Raw genomic sequence first — 16,718 nt, forward strand, 5'->3', positions numbered from 1 at the left:
GGAACCATCGTCCCGGAAGTCAAGCGCTCTTGGTCTCCGAGCTGACCCGATGTTCATTGGCTGTCCGACCCCGAAGGCAGGGTCACAGAGAGTCCCTTTTCACCTGCAGGGCGCCGCTGGGTGGCAGTTTTCACACCCATCTCCGACAGGAGACAAGGGCTCGCGGCCTGCAAGGAAGACTCTGATTCCACGACGGGATCTAGTTCAGTGGTAGGGCGCTTGCCTGACAGAGCACGGCCCGGGTCCCTTGCCCAGGGCAGCAAAAGACCCCGTGTCTTGTTGTTTTCTTTCTCAGTGTGAGCACGTAGCAGCTGTCCAGTCGTTTTTGTTTTTCCCGACCTGGGATTGTACCCCAGGCGAGTTTAACCACCGCGCCACATCCCCAGCCCTTTCTACTTCCTGTCTTTCTTATTAATATTGGTATTTTGAGAGTCTCCCCAAATTGCATAGTGTGTTGCTGAGTTGCTGAGATTGGCCTCGAACTCGCTATCCTCCTCCCTCAGCCTCCTGAGTCACTGGCATTACGGTTTTGGTCACCATGCCTGGCTATACGCTGAATATTTCCTGAAGGACCAAACTCTTCGCATGCTACCTTCCTGTATGAGGCTAGGTGTCCTGCTCTCCCCCCTCAACCCCTGCTGCTTTCTCTAGGTAACTGTCCCTCCACTGAGCCCAGCCCGCCCTGCTGCAGTTGGCCTAGAGATCTGCACTCGTCCTTGGAGCTGAGTCCAATCTCTCAGCCCACAGTGCGCTGGTCCCTGTACCTGTGTGTCACCACAGCCCCTCCTGAATCTTGACAAGCCGGCCTCACCATCTTGTACGAGTGTCAGGAACATAACTTATCTTTAACAGTGTAAGGAATCAAACTTTGGAGGTCACTGACATCTGTCGTCCCTCAGTCACGGCAGTCCAGTGGAATTCCCAGATATGGGCGATACACAACTCAGTTGAATAGCCCATGCCTTTTGCCCAGGTTGACTCCTTTATTGTTCTTCATTTTGGTACTGGGGACTGAGCCCAGAGGTCTTTTAGCACCAAGTCACATCCCCAGCACCTTTTGCTCTTAATTTGGAGGCAGGTTCTCACCAAGCGGTTTAGGGTCCCACTAAATTCCTGAGGTGGCCTCAAACTTGGGATCGTCCTGCCTCAGCCTCCCAAGCCACTGGGATCACATGTGCAGGCCGCTCCAGTGGGCTTCCTGGTTTAATTCAGGACAGACCCGACTTAACAGGATGCTAATTTCCTATGTGGGCCTTGAAATCAGGCAACACTAGGACAAGAGTGGAGAGACCACGGGGATGCAAGGTTGGTTCAACATCCGGAAATCAATAAATGTAATCCATCACATCAATAGACTTAAGGTTAAATATCATACGATTATTTCAATTGACGCAGAGAAAGCGTTCGACCAAATGCAACGCCCCTTCATGCTCGAAACGCTAGGGATGGTAGGTACATACCTCAACATTGTAAAGGCTATTTACGCTGAGCCCACGGCCAACATCATTCTTATGGAGAAAAACTGAAAGCATTCCCTTTAAAACCTGGAACAAGACAGGGATGCCCTCTTTCACCACTTCTATTCAACATCATCCTCGAAGTGTTAGCCAGAACAATGAGACAGACAAAAGAAATTAAAAGGATACAAATAGGAAAAGAAGAACTCAAACTGTCACCATTTGCTGATGACATGATTCTCTATTTAGAGGATCCAATAAACTCCACCAGAAAACTTCTAGACTCATCGATGAATTCAGAAAAAATAGCAGGATAGAAAACCAACACACAGAAATCTAAAGCATTTTTATTCATAAGCGATGAAACATCCGAAAGGGAAATGAGGAAAACAACTCCGTTCACAATAGCCTCAAACAAAAAACAAAAACAAAAACAAAAACAAAACTTGGGACTCAATCTAACCAAAGAGGTGAAAGATCTCTACCGTGACAACTATAGAACATTAAAGAAAGAAACTGAAGAAGACCTTAGAAGATGGAAAGATCTCCCATGTTCTTGGATAGGCGGAATTAATGTTATCAAAATGACCAAACTTCCAAAGGTGCTATACAGATTTAACGCAATTCCAATGACATGTCTCACAGAAATAGAGAAAGCAATCGTGAAATTCATCTGGAAGAACAAAAGACCCAGAACAGCCAAAGCAATCCTGGGCAGGAAGAGTGATGCAGGAGGTATCACAATACCAGACATTAGACTCTACTACAGAGCAACAGTAACAAAAGCGGCATGGTATTGGCACCAGAATAGACAGGTAGACCAATGGTACAGGACAGAGGACACAGAGACAAACCCACATAAGTACAGTAACTTCATACTAGACAAGGGTGCCCAAACTTACAATGGAGAAGAGATAGCCTCTTCAACAAATGGTGCTGGGAAAACTGGAAGTCCATATGCAGCAAAATGAAACTAAACCCCTATCTCTCACCTTGTACAAAACTCAACTCAAAATGGATCAAGGATCTAGGAATTAGACCTGAGACCCTTCACCAAATAGAAGAAAAAGTAGGCCCGAATCTCCATCACGTTGGCTTAGGACCAGACTTCATTAACGAGACCCCCATAGTGCAAGAAATAAAAGCAAGAATCAATAAATGGGATAGATTCAAACTAAAAAGCTTTTTCTCAGCAAAGGAAACAATCAATAATGTGAAAAGAGACCCTACAGAGTGGGAGAAAATCTTTTCCACACACGCTTTAGACACAGCACTCATCTCCAAAGTTTATAAAGAACTTAAAAAACTTTATACCCAAAATACAAAGAACCCAATCAATAAATGGGCTAAGGAAAAGGGGAGACACTTGACCGCAGAAGATATGCAGGTGATCAACAAATATATGAAAAAGTGCTCAGCATCCCTGGTAATTAGAGAAATGCAAATTAAAACCACCCTGAGATTTCATCTAACTCCAATTAGAATGGCCATTATCAAGAGCACAAGAAGTGATAAGCGTTGGTGTGGATGTGGGGAAAGAGGCACACTCATACATTGCTGGTGGGGTTGCAAATTGGTGCAGCCACTCTGGAAAGCAGTGTGGCGATTCCTCAGAAAGCTTGGAATGGACCCACCATTTGAATTTGACCCAGCTATCCCACTCCTGGGTTTATACCCAAAGGACTTAAAATCAGCATACTACAGTGATGCAGCCATATCAAGGTTCACTGCTGCTCAATTCACAATAGCTAGATTGTGGAACCAACCGAGATGCCCTTGGACAGATGAGTGGATAAAGAAACTGTGGTGTATATATACACAATGGAATATTACTCAGCCATAAAGCATAAAATTACCAAAGGTTGAATGTTCTCTCTAAAAAGTGCATGACGATATATAACGAGGTGGGGGTGGCGTGGGGAAGAGAAGAATGAAGGAAATTTGGGTGGTGTAGAGGAAACTGGGGTGGGAGGGGGTGGGGAACGGAAAGATAGTAGAATGAAACAGTATTACCCTATGTATATGTATGATTACATGAATGGTGTGAATCTACATTGTTTACAACCATAGAAAGGAAAAGCTGTATGTTGAGGGCCGTCTTGGACAAGATGGCGCCTGGCAATGAGCCAAAGGGCACTGGGTACCAAAATAAGGAAGTACCCATAAAGGTTGCTTGCCCACTAGTTCCTTGGAGACTTATGACGTGTTGACGCCAGGCTCTAGGATTGGCTATCTAATATCATGCTGCGTGTGGACAGCTCGTGATTCATATAGTGCTATGCTGACATTCCTCTACATGCTCTCCTGAATGAGAGAAAGCTTTGCTATAACTGGCTGATAAGCTAGGAGCCTGGGGGAGGAGAGAGGGAGAGGGTAGAAGAAGGGAGAGAGTGGCAGAACAAAGGAGGCAGGGAAACAGGGAGGACACAATAAATCTGGTCAACTAAAGATTGGTGATGTCTCCTTTCTCCGCGTCGGTTCCGCTGGACGGAACAGCTGTACCCCATTTGTATAGAATGAATCAAAATGCAGTCTGTGTGTAAAAATAAAAGATTTTAATAAAAAAAAATTCTTGTACCCATGGGGAAAAAAAAGACAAAATTATGGCATTTGCTGGTAAATGGATGAGCTCATGAGATGGTGACAGTGGAGGGAACATCTCTTTTATCTCACTTCACCTGCTTTCTACCCAACGTGCTGTTGGTGTCTATGAAGATGGTGAATTTATTGATTTCCATGACCTCTGTCTTCTTCCCTTCCTTTGCTTTTTCCATTCTCTTTCTTCTGCCTTCTTTATTACCCTTTTTTTCTTCAGCACTCCCCTTTCCACTTATTTTCTTTTTTTTCTTTTTGGTGCTAGGGATCGAACCCAGGGCCTTGTGCTTACAATGCAAACACTCTACCGACTGAGCTATCTCCGCAGCCCCTCCACTTATTATTTTTAAAACAAGTTAATTCTTGTTAAAATCGTGGTAAATGAAATAGACCAAGCCCAAAAAACCAAAGGCCGAATGTTTGTAGATAAAGGGGGCAGGGTGTGGCGGGGTAGAATAATGAAGGAACGTTGGATGGTGTAGAGGAAAATGAGGTGGGAGGCGGTAGGGGATGGAAAGATAGTAGAAAGATAGTAGAACCAAGCAGTATTACCCTATGTATACATATGATTACATGAATGGTATGAATCTACATTGTGTAAAACCACAGAAAGGAAAAGCTTTCCTGTGTACACCCCGCCTGTGTACGATAAATCAAAATGAAATCTGTTTAAAAAAAAAAAAAAAACTGAGAGACCAGAAGTCCTCCCGGCATGCTATGGAGAGGAGTAAACTCAAAGGAAACAGAAGTCGTCTTGAGACTGAACGCTACTCCTTACAGAGTTTCATCTTTAGCATAGATTGAAAAAGAGACAGAAAACAGGAATAGTAGCAAAGACCTGTTTAGTCCGCATGGCACGGACTTACTAGGCGGTGAGGCCTACTGGGGGAAAAAAAAGAAAAAAAGAAAAAAAAAAAAAAACCCTAGAAGAAAACACGGGAAAAAGACACATAAAAGTGCGTAGAAAAAGGGGGTTGGGAAAACGAAAAAAGAAAAAGACTCCATTAGAAAGTCAACCACTTTGGAGGAATCCCCAACAAAGCGATTGGAAGCGCAAAAGCAAAGAAGAAAGAACAACAAAAGAAAAAATAAGAAAACAAAAAACCCAAGAGCCTTTTGGAAGTCCACAGCCTGCCTTTAGAACCAAGCACTGAGATTTCCCCCGGAGGGGTGCACCGTTCCTGGAAGTACTGCAATACCAGGTCGATGCGTGGAGTGGACGGAGCAAGCTCCTATTCCAACTCCCTGCTCCAAAAATCCATTTAATATATTGTCCTCGGATAGAGGACGTATCAGATATTAAACTGATAAGAACAGATACTACACTTGATCTTAGCCAAAAGGCCGAGAAGCGATAACCCACACCACCGCCCTCGCCCTCTCCGCCCTGCGCTCGCCCACATTGCACTTGCGGTGAGCACTCCACGCCCACTCCTTGTCTCCTTTCCTCTGCCTCCTTCCCGCTCGCACGGATGCCACCGGACTCCCGTGCAGATTCCCCACTCGCCCCACTCGGATCGAGGAATTTGAACTCTCCGTGGAGGCTCCCGCATTCCCGAGCTGAGGCGCCCTCCCCTATTTTGCATGCTCCGCCCTTTCTCGGGGAGGCGTGGCTACCGCCGGCGACCCCTCCTCTGTGCCAACCCACTGACGAACCGGAAGCCCAAGGGACTGCGGCTTGTCCCCGAAAATGGTTTGCCCGCGGGAGCTGTTGGCCATGAGCGCCCCAGATTTTCCCCAGGGTGCGGCTGCGGACATTGGTCAAAGACGCCCAGACCGTATGGCTTTTCGTCCGTTCGTTGCGGGCGGAGGGGAAGACAAGCTTCGGACCTGACCCGTCTCGGGGAGGCTTGTTCTGAGTCAGGGCGGCCCGGAGGGGTCCTGAGTGCGCGGCGCAAGGCTGGCGGCTGACCGCCGGGAGAAGGCAGCGAGCGGGTCCGGTGAGGGCGAGCTCCGCACGGCAGAGGGAGGGATTCTCCACCGCTCCGGCGCCCGCGTCCATTGGCGCTTCTACAGATGAACCCTGCCTGTCCTGGGCTTGGTCCCCCACGGCTGCCTCTGCCCGACATCGTTTCCTTTTCCCCAGGTTTTCGCCCGGCCACTGAGCTACAGTCTCAGCTCTTTTTACTTTTTATTTTGAGGCAGGTTCTCAGTTGCTGAGTCTGGCCCCGAACTTGGGATCCTCCTCCCTGGTCATCCCGAGTCGCTGGGATTGCAGGCATGCGCCACCGCGCCCGGCCCAGTCCCTTCTCAACCGCCGGGAGAACTCCGTTTGGATGTCGCCTCCTCCAGGACGCCTTCCCTAAGGAAGGGCCCTGCATCACCCCACCCCAAATGTGATCGGCGCCCATCCTGTGTGTTTGCACCCTGTTATTTTACCGCAAGCACAGCATTCGCCGACATTTGGAACGATTCCTCATCTCCCCCACCGAAATCTGAGGCGGCGGAGGGCTGTGGCCATCCACCGGCACTTGTCCTGTACGCCAGTAGTTGCGGGTGCTCAGCTGACCTTTGTAGAGGAGATGAGTCGGGGAGAGGTCGTGATGCGCACAACCGAAGGAAGCAGACAAGTCGCGCGTAGGAGGCTACTGGCCCGGTGTAGGGGATGAGGCCCGACACGCGAGAAGGGATGTTCTGGGGGAAGCGGGGCTCAAGGTCCCGGGAAAGGTTGGGATAAAGCTTCTGTCTGCGGCAGGGGACGGCCTTTGCCTTTCCCGTTCTCGCGGCCTGCGGCACTTCAGTTTCTTTCATTTGATCTCCGAAAAGCAAGAGGCTCTCCCAAGTGTAAGACTGAAGCTCAGTCAGTCATCACCCTCCCCCGCCCACCCCCGCTGCAGACGGAAAGCCGTTGAATAGCCAGGGCGAATGGAAACTGGGCGCTCTAGGCAGACTATGTTTTAGTTTGCTCCACCTCGAGGTGGGTGGTGTTGTCCAGGGCCAGGTTTAGGCTGAGGTGAGTCCTCTAAAATAAAATGTTAAGGGGATGTCCCCAAAAACCTTCCAGTAATCGAGACGAATAATATTTCGGTGCAATGTGTCTTGCCCATCAAGATAATCAAGATGCTTACCTTGAATACTATTTCGGGAGGGTGTGCGTACATTTTTTTTTTTTTTTTTTTTTTCTTTGCTGAAGACCCCTGTCTGGTTCCTATCACTCCTCCCTAGTCCCCGCCTTGTTTTCCGCCACCTCCATTCTCCTGACGGGTGCTGGATGAGAACCACCGGCCACACTTCAGCACTGGAAGTGTGGTTCCTTGTAGTTCAGCGGTGCTGAGTGAAAATGCACAGTGTTCAAAATGTGGAACATCTCATTGATCCTTTTACATTGGTTAAGTGTTCAAGTGAGGTTTGGGGTTTATCAAGGTGAATACATATTATTTCAAGATAGGAAACTTGACTTCCCCTGCCTCTTTCTCTTCTTTTGATCCGGTGCTTAACTCTTAGGCTCTGCCTTGACCCTGTGCGGGCCCTGTGCTTCACTGCTCCGACAGCAGACCCAGACTCCACTTGTGTGGCAGAGAGGACAGTGGTGCCTGGGTCTCTGTGAAATTAAGCCCGTTCTAAGTGTACTTGTTTGCATTCACTGTATTGTGATATTATCTGTTGAAGGTAGTAATTAGTATTCATGAATATATTGCTGTCCGGCTGAGCATGTAGCTCAGTGGTAGAGTGCTTGCCTAGCATGCAGCAGGTCCTGGGTTCCATCCCCAGTACCACCCCGGCTCCCCAAAATGAACATATTGCTGTAATTCCCGACAACATTCCAAAAATCAGATCTTCCTAAATCGAACACAAAAACCGTTCCTCCTGTAAAATTTAACATGATGCACATGACTCACGTGTCTTTAGCAGCAGCACTGTCATAGGCTGAGAGCTTAGCTCAGACAGTCCAAGCAATTGGCCAAGGTCACACAGCTAATATGAAGCAAGGTCAGAATTTGAACCCAAGCTTCTTTTAACTACATGGCGTTGGGTTTCTTCCCACATTTTGTTTTCTCTTTCTTCTTTCTTTCTTTCTTTCTTTCTTTCTTTCTTTCTTTCTTTCTTTCTATTCTGGGGATTGAACTGAGGGTACTTTTACCACAGAGCCATATCCGCAGCCATGTTTTTTATTTTGAGACTGGGTCTCGCTAAGTTGCTGAGGCTGACCTGAACTTGCAATCCTCATGCCTCAGCCTCCCAGGTCTCTGGGATTACAGGCATGTGCCACTGTGCCCCATGTCTTTTTTAAAAACTGTACGGTGAGGGAAATGGTGACACCTCTCTAAGTCGGCTACTTATGAAACTACTCGGGGCAATGCGAGCCTATAGGAATTTCTTAAGGGCTCCCTGGAGAAAGCTGCTGCTCATCTGTAAACCAGTAGTAAACCGGTCCATTTACCGGGCTGTGCAGAATCTCCGCCTGGCCGTCCTGGGCATTCTACTTCATGTCCCACTTGGCCTGCCTTTCTTTTTTTCATACCATTCATTATCTTTTGGTATGTAAATAGAAAACATAGGGATGGGGAGGTAGCTCAGTGGTTGAGTGCTTGCCTAGCATGTGTGTGGCCCTTGGTACCCACAGCATCTCTAAAAAAGAAAAAGTTTCCAAGACAGAAATATAGACACATAGACACATGGCTGTCACAAATATACTCATGCGACTGGTTTATCGTTTGTTTTTTACCTTGAGGGTCAAGGTTGTCTTCGATGCTCTATTCTTAGCACCCAGGGCAGAGCCTGACACGCCTTGGCGTGTAATGGCTGTTTGCGGAATGAATGTGTGAGGGTCAGATGAGGCGACGTGTACAGCGCGCTCAGGCACACCTAGCAGCAGTCTTCGCGCTTCCCCCATCCGGTGGTTTCTATTCATTTCCGTGTGTATCAGGCTGAGTTCTGCTCTCTGATTTGGTTTTCCCCAGAAGGGGGCGTTTGGAATTGTAGGCACGAGGGCACGGTTGTTGGAAAGGAGTATCTCTCATTGCAAAGTAAGGACTCCGCCTTCTGGTTCATAATCAGCTGTGAGGGTGCACAGACCAGATCACCTCAAGGGGTGGCAGCATAAGCGCAGGATGTTAGGGAGGCCTCCTCCTCCGGGTGCCGTGACCTCTTCAGTGCCGCAGCACCGTGCCAGAAAATTGGGAATTTCTGTTGGAGGACACTGACTCCAGGGGCACAGTGAGAAGTGAGAAGCTGTGCATGTTTCCCCATTCTCACCGGCAGGGCACGAGATCACATTTTTGGAAAATTGCCAATCCCTTAGGGACAATTTGCCTTTCAGTGGAGTTTTTATTTAATTTTATATATCTGCTTTACAACCACTTTCTCTTTCTTGTAAACTCTCTGTGCTTAGCTCTTCCCCATGTTATTTTTCCCACTGTGTGTTTGGACTTTTATAATTATCTCTAGGTGCTTTCTTTTTTGTTAGTGGGACTGAACCCAGAGGTGCTTTACCACCGAGACACATCCACAGTCACCCCCACCCAACTCTTTTCAGACACAAAATTGCTTAGGCTCTAAGTTGCTGAGGCTGGTCTCCAACTTGCAAACCTCATGCCTCATCCTCCTGAGTCTCTGGGATCACAGGCATGTTCTACCAAGCCCAGCTGGGAGCTCTTTACATATCTGTGAAATAACATTTTCTGTGAATATGGTACTTATTTTTCTTTGATTATCTGCATGTGTGTACTATTTTCTATTTTTGCCATGGATTTTAAAAAATAGTCAAATTACGTCTTTCTCTTATGGCTTCTGAATTTTGAGACAGCAACCCAACAGAAATGTCTACCTGACCAGGTATGGTGGCACAGGCCCTGTAATTCCAGAGACTTGGAGACTGAGGCAAGAGGATCAGGAGTTCAAAGCCGGCTTTAGGGGGGCCATAAGCAATTTAGTGAGACTCTGTCTCAAAATAAAAAAATAAAAAGGTCTGGGGATATGGCTCTCAATGGGTAAGTGCATCTCAGTTCAGTCCCTTGTACAAAAAAAAAAAAAAAAGAGAGAGAGAGAGAGAGATAGGAAGGAAGGAGATGTCCACATAGGTTTTCCTGCAGCCACTCTGCCCCTTAGTCTGGCTTCTAGTCCCTCAAAGCTCACAGGCAATGACTAAACCCACAGGGCCTCCCTGGCCCTCATTCTTTGACACCGAGCTATGTATGGCAAGACCTTACAGTGGGCTCCAAATTTCAGGAGGCATGAGGTGAGAACAGGTGTCTTAACACAGTTCACGGCTGATTTTCTTAAATGGTAGTATATTCTACAAGGAAGCAGTGGGGAGACGGAAGTTGTGGGTTCTCTCAGGAGCCTGCAGGGAGGGAGAGGTCCCGCAGGGCAGAGGAACCCGTTTTGGGCTCAGTGCCTTTTAGACCCTGAGCCTCATGTGCCCAAAATACTTCTTAATTCCAGTGAAGTCCCCATTCTGCTTCTCAGGAAGCCCCAGAACCCAAACCTTGAATCCTGCTTCTGAGTCTTGACATTCTTGCTGAGTCTATGGGCACCTCCCCTTCCTTGTATCTACAGGGTGTACTGGGAATTGTCCTTTGTACTGGGTAAGGGCTTTGCCTGGGAGGCTGACCACCCCCCTTCTACAGGTCACTGAAGGAATCACCTTCATCTTCTCTTGCCTCTGATAGCTTCCTGGGCGCCTGCATGTCAAGTCCTGCATGTCCGTGTCAACTCAGTCCTCAGTATGCTATGTTTTCTAGAGAGAACCATTCTACTGTTGGCTCCTCTGTTGAGATGACCTCCACATCACCTCGTTCAAATTTCCAGTCACCTTTGGACACTGCTTTTAAGAACCCCCAGGGCTGGGGAGATAGCTCAGTCGGTAAAGTGCTTGCCTTGCAATCACAAGACTGTGGGTTTGATTCCCAGTACCAAAAAACAAAAAAAAAAAAACAAAAACAAAAACAAAAAAAACAGCTTCTCTGGGCTGGGGAGATGGCTCAGTTGGTAGAGTGCTTGCCTTGCAAGCACAAGGCCCTGAGTTCGATCCCCAGCACCGTAAAAAAAAAAAAAGAACCCCCAACCCCAGCCTGTCCTCTGGCAATTCTCTTTTCCTTCCTGGAGTTTCCACTTTCCTTTATTTCAGGCACTTGCGGCATCCACGTGGACACACCACAGAGGGATGCTGCAAGGCGGCTTCATAATCTTCCCACCCTGCAGCCTCCTCCTGCTTCAGCATACTTTGGATCTCATTCATGGAAAATGTCATTAAATTCCTGCTTAAATAATGTTCACTTTACTCACACAAAAATGTCGGGGAGGGTGCATTTTCCATCCCGGACTTCCAACTGTAGGAATAGCTGTGTCAGAAAGGAAGTCCTCAGTCAGGCACTGTGATGCACACCTGTAATCCCTGCAGCTCAGGTGGTTAACCCAGGATTGTCAAGTTCAAAGCCAGCCTCAGTCAAATAGGGAGGCCCTAAGTAAACTAGTGAGACCCTGTCTCTAAATAAATACAGAAAATGGCCTGGGGATGTGGCTCGGTGGTAAGTGCCCCTGGGTTCAATCCCCAGTACAAAATAAATAAATAAATAAATAAGAAAAAGGAAAAGAAAGACCTCAGAAGAAGGCAAAGGCCCCTGAAATCTTTACCCTGTCCTCTGCTTTTCTTCAGATATCGGGCAGTGACAAACACACATACACGTGTCCACCAGAAAGCAGCAACTACTCCTTTCTAGTCCAATCATCTGGCTCTCATTGCAAGACCCCACGGTGCAGTGGTCCTTGTACCCATCTACCACCACAGCCCCTCTTGAATCTTGACCAGTTGGCCTCACCATCTTGTACAAGTATCAGGAATACAACTTTTCTTTAACATTGTAAGGAATAAAACTTTTGAAGGTACTGGCATCTTGGTGGTCTCTCAGTCACCTTAATCAACTGTAATTCCCAGGTAGGGGCAATACACAAATGAGTTGAATAGCCCATGCCTTGTGCCCAGGTTCCAGGTGGATCTTCTCCACTCATTTATTTTTATTTAGGTCTGGGGGAATTGAACCCAGATGCCCTTTACCACTGACTTACATCCCCAGCTGTTTGCTTTTGAGACAGGCTCTCACCAAGTTGCTCAGGGCCTGGTTAAATTCCTGGGGCTGGCCTCAAACTTGGGATCCTCCTGCCTTAGGCTCCTGTGTCGCTGGGATTACAGGTATGAGCCACTGCATTGGGTTTCAGAGTTTAATTTAGCACAGACCTGCATCAGAATAGTAATTTCCTATGTAGACCTTGTACTCAGGAAACGTGAGGACAATTCTTTGGGGAATGCACTGGAGTAACCTGGGTGTGTGATAGAAAGGGGACATGAGGGTGAAGGACAAGGCTGAAAGCCAGTGCTGTAAAGTTTCCTTTTTAGCATGGAATAAAAGGGCAAGAAAGCAGCGATAGAGAGCAAAGGCTCACTATTCCCTAGGCAGTGAGGCCTGTGGGAAAGAAAAAGACAAGAAAAAAACAACAAAACAAACAAACAAACAAACAAAGCTGCTGATAGGAGACGCATAGAGAAAGCAGATCGTGGGGAGCTAGCTCAGTCGGTAAATGGCAAGCATAAGGCCATGGGTTCGATTCCCAGCACCACCACCCAAAAAAAAAAAAAAAGCAGGTCCTTGAGGAAAGAGCAAAATTTGAACTTGAACAAGGCAGTAAATAACAAACGAGGGGAAAAAAGAGAAAGAAACGTTCCAGCGCGGTAGGTAATCCTAACGGGACAGGAGGCCGAAAAAGGTTTTCACTGAGTAGTGAGTACAAAACGGGAGTGGGGATGTGATCTAAGGCCTCTGAGTTGATTACGCAGTAACCCCCACAAGAAATACAAAAAGGAACGCGAGAAAGGATCTTCTAAGTACAAATCTCTAACTGAAGAGCACTTGCAAATATTAGAGCAGTACGGCAAAGAATAAAATTCAAAAAGTATAGCAATGGAGTGGGGACAGTGGAGGAGCAGAATGCGGAAAGAAAAAAAAAACAGAAAGAAGAGTAAAGAAAACGAAACAAGGAAAATCACCTAAAGAAGGCGGATAAAATCTACTTTTAAAACTAAGCGCTAGAGATCCCCGGAGGGGTGCACCGTTCCTGGAAGTACTGCAATACCAGGTCGATGCGTGGAGTGGACGGAGCAAGCTCCTATTCCAACTCCCTGCTCCAAAAATCCATTTAATATATTGTCCTCGGATAGAGGACGTATCAGATATTAAACTGATAAGAACAGATACTACACTTGATCTTAGCCAAAAGGCCGAGAAGCGATAACCCACACCACCGCCCTCGCCCTCTCCGCCCTGCGCTCGCCCACATTGCACTTGCGGTGAGCACTCCACGCCCACTCCTTGTCTCCTTTCCTCTGCCTCCTTCCCGCTCGCACGGATGCCACCGGACTCCCGTGCAGATTCCCCACTCGCCCCACTCGGATCGAGGAATTTGAACTCTCCGTGGAGGCTCCCGCATTCCCGAGCTGAGGCGCCCTCCCCTATTTTGCATGCTCCGCCCTTTCTCGGGGAGGCGTGGCTACCGCCGGCGACCCCTCCTCTGTGCCAACCCACTGACGAACCGGAAGCCCAAGGGACTGCGGCTTGTCCCCGAAAATGGTTTGCCCGCGGGAGCTGTTGGCCATGAGCGCCCCAGATTTTCCCCAGGGTGCGGCTGCGGACATTGGTCAAAGACGCCCAGACCGTATGGCTTTTCGTCCGTTCGTTGCGGGCGGAGGGGAAGACAAGCTTCGGACCTGACCCGTCTCGGGGAGGCTTGTTCTGAGTCAGGGCGGCCCGGAGGGGTCCTGTGTGCGCGGCGCAAGGCTGGCGGCAGACCGCCGGGAGAATGCAGCGAGCGGATCCGGTGAGGGCGAGCCCTGCACGGCAGAGGGAGGGATTCTCCACCGCTCCGGCGCCCGGGTTCATTGGTGCTTCTACAGATGAACCCTGCCTGTCCTGGGGTTGGTCCCCCACAGCTGTCTCTGCCCGACATCATTTCCTTTTCCCCTGGTTCTAACCGACCACTGAGCTACAGCCCCAGCTCTTTCTAGTTTTTATTTTGAGGCAGGTTCTCAGTTGCTTAGGGCCTCGCTCAATTGCTGAGTCTGGCCCCGAACTTGGGATCCTCCTGCTTCAGCCTCCTGAGTCTATGGGATTAGTGATGTGTTCTACCACGCCCAGCTAAGAGCTGTTTACGTATGAAAAATATACAGAGTTCGTCGCGGCTCCGCCACAGGGGCAGGTGCGGAGGGGCTCCCGGTCGGCCGCCGCCGCTCCCAGCTCCGGGCCCGGGGCTCCCCCTAGCGCCGTTGAGGAGCCGCCACCGCGGCTCGAGGAGGGCGGAGGAGCGGGGCTGAGAGCCCGGAGGCCCGAGGGAGGGTACCTTAACATGGGGAATCTTCTTAAAGTTTTGACATGCACAGACCTTGAGCAGGGGCCAAATTTTTTTCCTTGATTTTGAAAATGCCCAGCCTACAGAGTCTGAGAAGGAAATTTATAATCAGGTGAATGTAGTATTAAAAGATGCAGAAGGCATCTTGGAGGACTTGCAGTCATACAGAGGAGCTGGTCACGAAATATGAGAGGCAATCAAACATCCAGCAGATGAGAAGTTGCAAGAGAAGGCGTGGGGTGCAGTCGTTCCACTTGTAGGCAAATTAAAGAAATTTTATGAATTTTCTCAGAGGTTAGAAGCAGCATTAAGAGGCCTTCTGGGAGCCTTGACCAGTACCCCATATTCTCCTACCCAGCACCTAGAGCGAGAGGAGGCTCTTGCCAAACAGTTTGCAGAAATTCTTCACTTCACACTCGGGTTTGATGAACTCAAGATGACAAATCCTGCCATACAGAATGATTTCAGCTACTATAGAAGAACGTTGAGTCGTATGAAGATTAATAATGTTCCAGCAGAAGGAGAAAATGAAGTAAATAATGAATTGGCAAATCGAATGTCTTTGTTTTATGCTGAGGCAACCCCCATGCTGAAAACCTTAAGTGATGCTACAACAAAATTTGTATCAGAGAACAAAAATTTACCAATAGAAAATACCACAGACTGTTTAAGCACCATGGCTAGTATATGCAGTCATGCTGGAAACTCCAGAGTATAGAAGCAGATTTACAAATGAAGATACAGTATCTTTCTGCTTGCAGGTAATGGTGGGTGTCATAATACTCTATGACCACGTACATCCAGTGGGAGCATTTGCCAAAACTTCCAAAATTGATATGAAAGGCTGTATCAAAGTTCTTAAGGACCAACCTCCTAATAGTGTAGAAGGTCTTCTAAATGCTCTCAGGTACACAACAAAACATTTAAGCGATGAGACTACCTCCAAGCAAATTAAGTCCATGCTGCAATAACCATTCTGGAGTAAGCACCTGCTGTAGACAGAAGACAGTATTCTGCAATGACTGAGAATGCACAGTTTTTTAGTGATTGCAATTACTATCTCATTTATTCTTGCTTTTATTTCTTTCCCGGTTCCTCTTCCCTCTTTTTTAATCATGTTCTTGTTCTTAAGACTTCTTTTCTGGGGGCTGGGGAGATAGCTCAGCTGGTAGAGTGCTTGCCTTGCAAGCACAAGACCCTGAGTTCAATCCCCAGTACCGCAAAAAAAAAAAAAAAAAGACTTCTTTTCTGTGCCAAAATCAGTAAAGTTATACTCTGAGGGGACGTTGTCCTTTCAAACAGGCCATCTAAGGCAGCTAATTATGCATTGCATTGGGTTCTCTACTGAGAAAAATTCTGTGACTTGAACTAAATATTTTTAAATGTGGATTTTTTTTTGAAAACTAATATTTAATATTGCTTCTCCTGCATGTCAAAACTGCCTACTCTGCTATTTAAAAACCTTCAATGACTTTATTTTCTACTGCCACTTTTTTCATGTGCAGCTAAAATGAAAATGTTTGAATTAACCGTGTTGTACAAATGGTACCCAACACAAAACTTTTTTTAAATTAGTTAAGATTTTTGTTTAAAGTTTTAAGTTTGCATTTTGACTTTTTTTTTAAAGGATGTATGTTGTGTGTTTAACCTTTATTAACTAATGTTAAAAACTGTGATGTGTGCGTAGAATATTACGCATGCATGTTCATGTTTAAAGAATGGCTGTTGATAAAATAAAAATCAGCTTTCATTTTTCTAAAAAAAAAATACATACTTTTTCGGAGTATAAAGTAATTTTAATTAATGTGGTACTTATTTTTTGAGTATTTGTGTTTGGTTTTAGGATCGAACCTAGTGCCTCACATATGCTAGGCAAGTGCTCTGCCATAAGGTACAACCCCAGCCCATAGTTGTTTTTGTTTTGTTTTGTTTTTCCCCAGTTTGAATAATACCCACTTGGTAGTATTTTTGTGTGTGTTTTCACACAGGACTGCAACTGTATGCTATCTAAATAATTACTTCGGTCATGCAACAGTATTTATTGTCTAACTCCATGAAGGCCTATATAATTTCTGGAGCCTCATGTAAAATGAAAATGAGAGTCCTTAAAAAAAAAAAAAAAGTAAGAAAAATGTGCTATTGCAGAGCAGGATGACTATGGATAACAATAATGTACTGAATACTTCAAAAATCCAGAAGAAATTATTTAATTTTGGGGACTGGGGATTGACCCAAGGGGCATTTTACCACTGAGTCAAGTACCCAGTATTTTTTATTTTGGCACAGTTGCTGGAAGTGATTGCTGGCACACGGTGGGCACTCAATGAT

The 16,718-nt window shown here is 46.9% G+C and overlaps 2 non-coding genes and 1 pseudogene across 2 annotated transcripts; 1 reads left to right on the plus strand and 2 right to left on the minus strand.

Annotated features, from left to right (window-relative positions):
• Positions 1-5,217: 5,217 nt before the first annotated feature.
• LOC124981546 (U2 spliceosomal RNA) lies at positions 5,218-5,408 on the minus strand. The gene has a single exon (XR_007108056.1). It is a non-coding gene; the product is annotated as a U2 spliceosomal RNA (small nuclear RNA).
• A 7,679-nt stretch (positions 5,409-13,087) lies between these two features.
• LOC124981558 (U2 spliceosomal RNA) lies at positions 13,088-13,278 on the minus strand. The gene has a single exon (XR_007108065.1). It is a non-coding gene; the product is annotated as a U2 spliceosomal RNA (small nuclear RNA).
• Positions 13,279-13,560: 282 nt separating this feature from the next.
• Positions 13,561-15,676, plus strand: LOC124979188 (CYFIP-related Rac1 interactor B-like; annotated as a pseudogene).
• The last annotated feature ends 1,042 nt before the right edge of the window (positions 15,677-16,718 follow it).

This window comes from Sciurus carolinensis, chromosome 3 (genome assembly GCF_902686445.1).
Source record: "Sciurus carolinensis chromosome 3, mSciCar1.2, whole genome shotgun sequence".
Classification (NCBI taxonomy): domain Eukaryota; kingdom Metazoa; phylum Chordata; class Mammalia; order Rodentia; family Sciuridae; genus Sciurus; species Sciurus carolinensis.